The following is a 7,349-nucleotide window of genomic DNA, read 5'->3' on the forward strand; positions in this document are numbered from 1 at the left end:
AGAATCCATTTCAAAAACTCTCTAGTGCTACACCTAGAAATTGAAATGTGCTGGGAATCTTAGATTTTTGCATTTCCTTCTGTTACACTAAAATTTGGTTATGACTTTTGTAAAGACAACAAGTCTCTCTTTATAGATAATTTGATATTATGTTCTATTATATTTGCAAAACATAATTTGTTTCCAAGTCTAGGTTCCTAGGTGTGCATTTAGACTAATATTATTAGCAAAATACATTCACAGTTTTATTGACAATGACACTAAAATTCAAAGGAAGGAAATGGTATTTGACTTATCCTTAATGACCAGGAAAGATGGGCTCTTCTTAACATTAACTAGTGAATACATTTAGAAAAGCCACAAAATTTATTCAGGTCTCAAATCCTAGCAGGCCTCATATTTTATCAAAAGGGCACATAATTATTTCAATGGGGCTTTTAAATTTTCATTCAAATCAATGAGTCATTTAATATCTACAATCTACTTCCTTACTAATTCACCTGATGAAAATAACTTATAAATAATATAACTAGCATTTAAATCACTAAAATAAAATAGGACAAATGGACTACCAGCATTTCTGGGCAAACTTCATTGTAAAAATTAAGATACTGTTTTGGTTTTGTGTCCAGCTTCACAAATTAAACCACTGAATTAACATTTCACAAGCTAAATATTTTTAAAGTGTTCACAGAAATTGGGTAACTGAGGACTTCCCTGGTGGCACAGTGGTTAAAAATCGCCTGCCAATGCAGAGGACACGGGTTCAAGCCCTGGTCTGGGATGATCCCACATCCCGCAGAGCAACTAAGCCTGTAAGCCACAACTACTGAGCCCACGTGCCACAACTACTGAAGCCCGCGTGCCTAGAGCCCGTGCTTCGCAACAAGAGAAGTCACCGCAATGAGAAGCCCGCGCACCACAACAAAGAGTAGCCCCCACTCACGGCAACTAGAGAAAGCCCGTGCACAGCAACAAAGACCCAACGCAGCTAAAAATAAAAATTAATTAATTATTTTAAAACAAGAAATTGGGTAACTGACCTAATGAAACCAAAGACGATCGCTACTCATGTCATACTAATTATACACAAGAAGAAAAACTTTAGAAATATAGAATGCTAAAAACAAACAGAAAAACAGGGACTCCATTTAAACTTTGCTATTCAAATATATTTTACTGGGCTTCCCTGGTGGCGCAGTGGTTGAGAGTCCGCCTGCCGATCCAGGAGACACGGATCGTGCCCCGGCCCAGGAAGATCCCACACACCGCGGAGCGGCTAGGCCCGGGAGCCATGGCCGCTGACGCCTGTGCGTCCGGACCCTGTGCTCCGCAACGGAAGAGGCCACAACAGTGAGAGGCCCGCGTACCACAAAATAAATAAATAAAATAAAATATTTTACTCTTCTTTCCTTTTTCCTCTTCGTTACCATCACAACTCTTTACAAACAGCTCAAATACCCAGATCCTTTTATGTGTCACACAGCAAGCATCACACACTTTGTGCCATATTAATGATAACTTTGAGAAAATCATCTCACATATGTATATAGTAATTTAATTTTTACTTTCATAACACTTGTTTCTGCCCTCCAGAAAAAAAAATCTTCTCACCATGCTTCATTATGGAGGTTTTACAGATATTCTTTAAAGATACTATTTCATTTACCCCCATATCAAGTGTTACAATGTCTGACATTTACTTGGCACCTGAAAGTTCTGTTTTTCTTATTCCAAAGCTTAAACTTACGTGTAGTCAAATTTTAAACACAAAAATAGAGTGGGCAAATATTAAATTTCCCCCATTTTACTGAATTCAACACTGAGCCTTAGAGAAATAAGACAGCTTTTCAAAAGTAATACCATTAGTCATAAGAGACAGAAGTAGAATTCAAGTCTTCTGATGCCAAGTCCAGAGCTTCTTCTACTTATTCATGCTGCCTCCCAGTGGCACTGAATTAGTTTCCCTTAGGAGATTTTTGGACACTAGATTTTCTCTCTGGGGACATTTAAGAACCATTTAGCAACTGTATTTGTTGAGTGACACAAATAAAAATAGTTACATTTACTAAAGACTTAGATGGAGTTAAGGCTTTCCTGAAATGGATAACTAATTTCTTTTTTTTTCCTGTTTTTGAGTATAGTTGATTTACAATGTGTTAATTTCTGCTGTACAACAAAGTGATTCAGTTATACATACATATATATGCATACATTATTTTTTATATTCTTTTCCATTATGGTTTATCACAGGGTATTGAATATAGTTCCCTGTGCTATACAGTAGGACTTTATTGTTTGGATTACTAATTTCTGAACAGGTATACACTGACACGTGTGGCTCAACTATTTGCTTAATGTGAATACTTCAGACTTGATTACGCTGGCTGTTATGCACATGGAGAGAGTATTAACTACATGGAAGTAAGTCACTCAGAGCACAAATGCACCATATTTCAAGGCAGTCTATCTACCTCCAGTGACTACTCTCTAAGCTTGTATGCTTCCCAGAAACAGAAGCCAGTGGAGTGGCAACCAGACACAACAGGCAACCAGACATAAGAGATAATGATCAACTGATGATTTGTACTCCCTGAAGAATCACCCCACATTCTAGTGGGTTTCTTTGGTGAAAAACATTTAAATAAATGGAGAAATCAATATTTTAAGAGTACTTCCCATTTAAAAAATAAGTATGGACCGATGACTGCAAAATAACTGTAAATTGGTATGGATTTCTTTCTTAATGAAATATTTTAACCAAAGGAGAGAGAGGATGAAATAATGAAAGCAAGGCGGGAGGGAGGGAGAGGAGGACGAAAAGAAGGAGGAGGGAGGGAGGGAATAATAGCAAAAGGATTTTTTTTAAACATAACAAAAATGGTTGCTGAAAGAAGAAATCAGAGATACATGCAGTTAGATGAGTAAACCTTTTGTCTGGTATTTAACCTGTCTCTCCTATCCTTCCATTTCCTTATCAAACATATTTTTAAGCTCCACTGATTTTCTTTCAGCAAATATGATCTTTTGTGATTAAATAGTTCTTAAAGTTCTTAGCAACAAAAGAGCCCCTAAACTGTAAAGGAAAGGGGCTTGGTGACATATTTCCTCATCAAAATTATAAATGTAGTACCCAGAAGTTGAGGGCTATGACACATAGGGAAATAGTCATGAAAATTCAGAAAACTGACTTTTTTTTTAATCTAGGACCCTGCCTTATAAAAATGCAACCAAATTGGAGAATCAGTAATTGACAAACCTTTCTGCATATAGTGACCTCCTACCCTTGTACTACAGGAAAACATTTCCACCTAGAGTCCTTTCACAGAATATCTAGAGACCAAATGAAATCAACCATGATGACAACCAGAGCCAGATAATAATCAGTTTTTACCTGAAGCATCAAGCCAATTAATTTGTGACAACATCCTATCACTTCTGATTCTTGACGTGAAGTTTCAAAGGACTCAAATAGTTTCCAGGTCCATAGCATTCCGGGAACATTTCAATGTGTGGTCTCTTTTAAAATCACATTTATGAGAGAGACAGAAATCTTTAGAGATGGAGTTCTAAAACTGAACTTGAGGTTACAAACCAGTCTCACTAGGTTGATTCAATTAATTGTCAAGAAATACATTATCTTTTTTATATCACATACACAGATTCTTCCTCTGGTTTCAGAGGTTTCTTTCAGAAAGAAAATTGAGCCCTTATTATGTATTTGCCTTCGTTAAATCAATTCAACAAATGAATAATTTGTGTCTGAACATGCAGATAACTATATTTAGATGAGTAACTATTATTTTGTCACATAATAAAATTTCTAATACAGTATATCTTAAGCACATAAACCATCCTTTTTTGAGATTTCAGCAAGATATTTATTCTTGCCTTCTACACAGAGCTCTACCCATGTAATATGTGAATGACAAACCTTATATAAATCCTCCTTGAGATCATGTTATGTGTTATTCTGGAATGAAAAACATGAGTAAATTGGCCTGTTCCACTTTCACTAAATTACACTTATATAATATTAACTTACATATTTACCTTAATGAAAAAGAATAGATGCCCTACACAGATGGCAACCAAACTTCTTCAGTTATCATCAATAGGCAACCCATTTCATTTCAATTCTTAAGATAAAATACCTGACAGTATCTCACAAAGCATTTTCAGCAGGAAGTGCTTCATCCGTCCTGCCTCACACTCTAACTGTATTGGAGGTAATGCGCACTACTGGATGATAATGATAGTATGCTAAAGAACATTCTTCTTTGAAATGTTAACCACTGCTTCTCATTTTTGAAAAGTATTGTGCACTCTTTCAGTAAGTGGCCCAGTATTTCATAAATGCTGGTTCTCTGCTTTTATTTAGTATTCCTAGAATATTCCATGCTCCATCATATTTTTTGTCTTCCTTCAGGATTATTCTTCAAGAGGTTTAACATCACAGGTCGGGTTTGTTAAGAACCACCTTTCGAGGACTCTGAAATTGCACAGCTGAGTGTAAAATGACCACATATGGTATGCACGAACACAAAACAGCACACTGAAAAATACATATATTGCCAGCTACCTGACAGACATGGTGTCATCATGCCAAGCATACACAATACCCACATTTTTTTTATCTAAGACACAATCATCAAACATACTCAGCGCTCACCGTGCTCAAGGCAGTAGCTAGTAGAAATGATTTTTGTTAATGGCTTGATCAAGGATTTTGTCAAAGACAGTGTGAAATGTGAAACTAATCAGATTCCATCGAATAATCTGAACTTCGAGGCCATTTCCCAGCACCCCCGACCCCCAACTCACCTCATACACACAAGCTTAACTTTACCCTCCTTCCTCTCCTGATGTTCTGGCCCTGACTTCCTCCTCAACCTTCTCTCTCGCTCTCTCCAAGTCTATCAGCAGCTTTGCTCTGTTCTCACAGCCAATCTCTTGCGGAAGGAAATCGGTAAAATGCTAGATGGTGAGACTTCACCATCAGGTGAAAAGGAAAGGGGAGGAAAAGAAGAGGGTGTGGTACTCCTTTCTCCACCACACCCCACCCCTCGAGGCGCGCACTCCAGTCCACTGCGGCTCAGGAGAGCACGGCGGGTCCCCTTGCTCACCTCGGAGCAGCCCGGGCCAGAGACCAGCCACCCGGCAGTCTCTGCAGAAAACTTCCCTTTAAGCAGTCAGATATTTAGGGGAGGCGGGCAAAATTAGGAAACAGTTCGAATATACCTCCCACGGAGCTACGGAGGAAGGCTGAAAGGCACCTTTAGATATAAACGGCACATACCCGCACCCTCCACTCCCTCCCATCCTAGGTATCTGGCTGAGAATTCAAAGAGAACCCGGGGTGAAAGGAGAGTAGAGAACGAGGACTGACCTCCCGGGACTGCCCTCAGGGCGCGGGCCAGGATCGCCTCCCCGAAGTGGCTCCGGCTAGGAGCACAGCTTTCCGGAGCTCAGCCCGGATTCGGACCCACGTCCCCGCAGCTCTGCGCGCAGCCAGGAGGCGCGCCGGGACTCAGGCTCCGGTCTCCCGCCCCGGCCGGCTCGCCTCCCCCTGCCGCGCCCACTCCGCCACCCCGCGGGCACGCTCGCTCCCCGCGCTCGCCCCGCCGCCTCCCGGCGCCCCCACACCCACCCGCACCTCGGCGCCCGCTGGGAGCCTCTAGCGGAGGCGAAGGGAACCGCAGCAGCCCCGCGGGGCCCGGGCTCCGACGCCGGCTGCGGGGAGCCAGCCAGGCGGCGGCTGGAGCTTCGCGGGCTCCCCTGTCAGCCGGCCGGAGGCCGCCGCCGCCGCACACACCTGCCCACCTGCGCCAGGCTCACCTGCCACCGCGTCCTAGCGGCGTTCGCCGGTGCCCACAGCGCGCTGTGGCAACGACGGGGTGGGTCCGCGGTGCCAATGGGGGAAAAACAACTCGCCAGAAACACACACACACACACACACGCACGTACACACATCCACGCTGTAAATCAGCCTGGACAGACGAGCCGGCGCGATACCTATTTCCAAAGGGTTCCACAGAGTGTAAAAGTCAGGACCCTCCCTTCGCCTGGCTGCCTCCCACCTGCGCACCGGGGGTACCGGCGACCCCCAGACCTGCCCACCCCGAGCCATTCGCGCGGGTTGTGCAATCGTGTGGCGACGCCGGCAGAGATCATACCAGCTTGCCTCGACCCTCCCCACCCCAGCCCCGGCATCTACTTTAAGTTATTCTTCTTCCTGGCAATTCAGGCGGGTTTCCAGCCCCTTACCTTGCGACGCGGTTAATTCTCTCTCGTGTTCTTAAAATCCAAAGCCAAGGACGCGACGCACACAAGTCCAGAGCCTTTTCCTTGACTCCCCCGCCTCAGCTGGGCCAGCTTTTCCTTCCTGAGGGATCAGGAGAGGGTTGGCGGTTTAAAAGCCCTCGCACTGGAGGTGCCTCCAAATCTTCACGCCTGTGGGGACGGAGAACCGGAGAACCTTCCCGGCATCCGGAAGCCTCCCAGCCCCTCCTCGGTCAACTTGGCTTTCTATTTAATTTTCTTTTTTAACCCCACAGGCCCGTCAGTCAGTTCCCCGGCATCTGGCAGGAAAGAAGCGGATATTCACAGTTGTGGCCGCTCCTCTCTCTTTCTCTTGATAATAAAGCCCCGCCGCCACCTTTTCTGCCCTTAACTTGGAAAATCTAGTCTCTGCTCGGATTAGGTAGGGACTCGGCGGAGGGTGCTGTAAGAAGAGCACATCTTCAGAAACCCATCTCTCCGGGTAGCCCGGCTCTAAGGAAACTTTGAGGGGAGGCAGCGGTAGCCGTGCTGGGCTGGGCTGGGCTGGGCGGGCGGCAGGCTGCGAGTGCTGGGTGAGGACGCTGCGAGTAGGTGGCTGCGAGGAGGTGGGACGCCGGGTAGGCGGCGGGCGGCTGGGTCCCGTCGGCCGAGCTCGGCGTGCGGGCTACACGCACGCACACAGAGACCCGCGTGCGCGCGCGCGCGCCCAGCCACAGACGCACGCCCAGCCCCGCGCCCGCGGCCACTGGCAAGCGAGAAGTAGAGAGAAGCAAGGAGGGGCAGGTGTTCCAAGGATGCAAATGAAGGGAGGCATCAATCACTCCTCCCTAGTTAACGGAGGGCTACAGGCAGGCAGTTTCTCCCAGCAAGCTCTCAAGTCCGTTCGGCCACCTCCCGGGCCCCTGCCCTCCCTGGCATCTCGGCTCCCTGTTTCTTTTCTTGAGGCCAGTTACTCTCCCAGCACCCTGTTCGAGGTGGCTGGCCTAAAGATTAACCCTGTCCCCATCTCCAGCCTCCAGGGCCATCCCCGCCCCTTCTAACACGGGACTTGGAAGTGGCGGCAGCTG

The 7,349-nt window shown here is 45.5% G+C and overlaps 1 long non-coding RNA gene across 1 annotated transcript in view; it reads right to left on the reverse strand.

Moving 5' to 3' along the window:
* LOC137227087 (uncharacterized) overlaps positions 1–6,904 on the reverse strand; it is an 891,048-nt gene extending 884,144 nt beyond the window's left edge. The window contains exon 1 of the long non-coding RNA XR_010944687.1: positions 6,268–6,904. This is a non-coding gene — a long non-coding RNA (uncharacterized lncRNA). The remainder of the gene's footprint in view (positions 1–6,267) is intronic.
* Between the last annotated feature and the right edge of the window lie 445 nt (positions 6,905–7,349).

Source organism: Pseudorca crassidens, chromosome 7, assembly GCF_039906515.1.
Source record: "Pseudorca crassidens isolate mPseCra1 chromosome 7, mPseCra1.hap1, whole genome shotgun sequence".
Classification (NCBI taxonomy): domain Eukaryota; kingdom Metazoa; phylum Chordata; class Mammalia; order Artiodactyla; family Delphinidae; genus Pseudorca; species Pseudorca crassidens.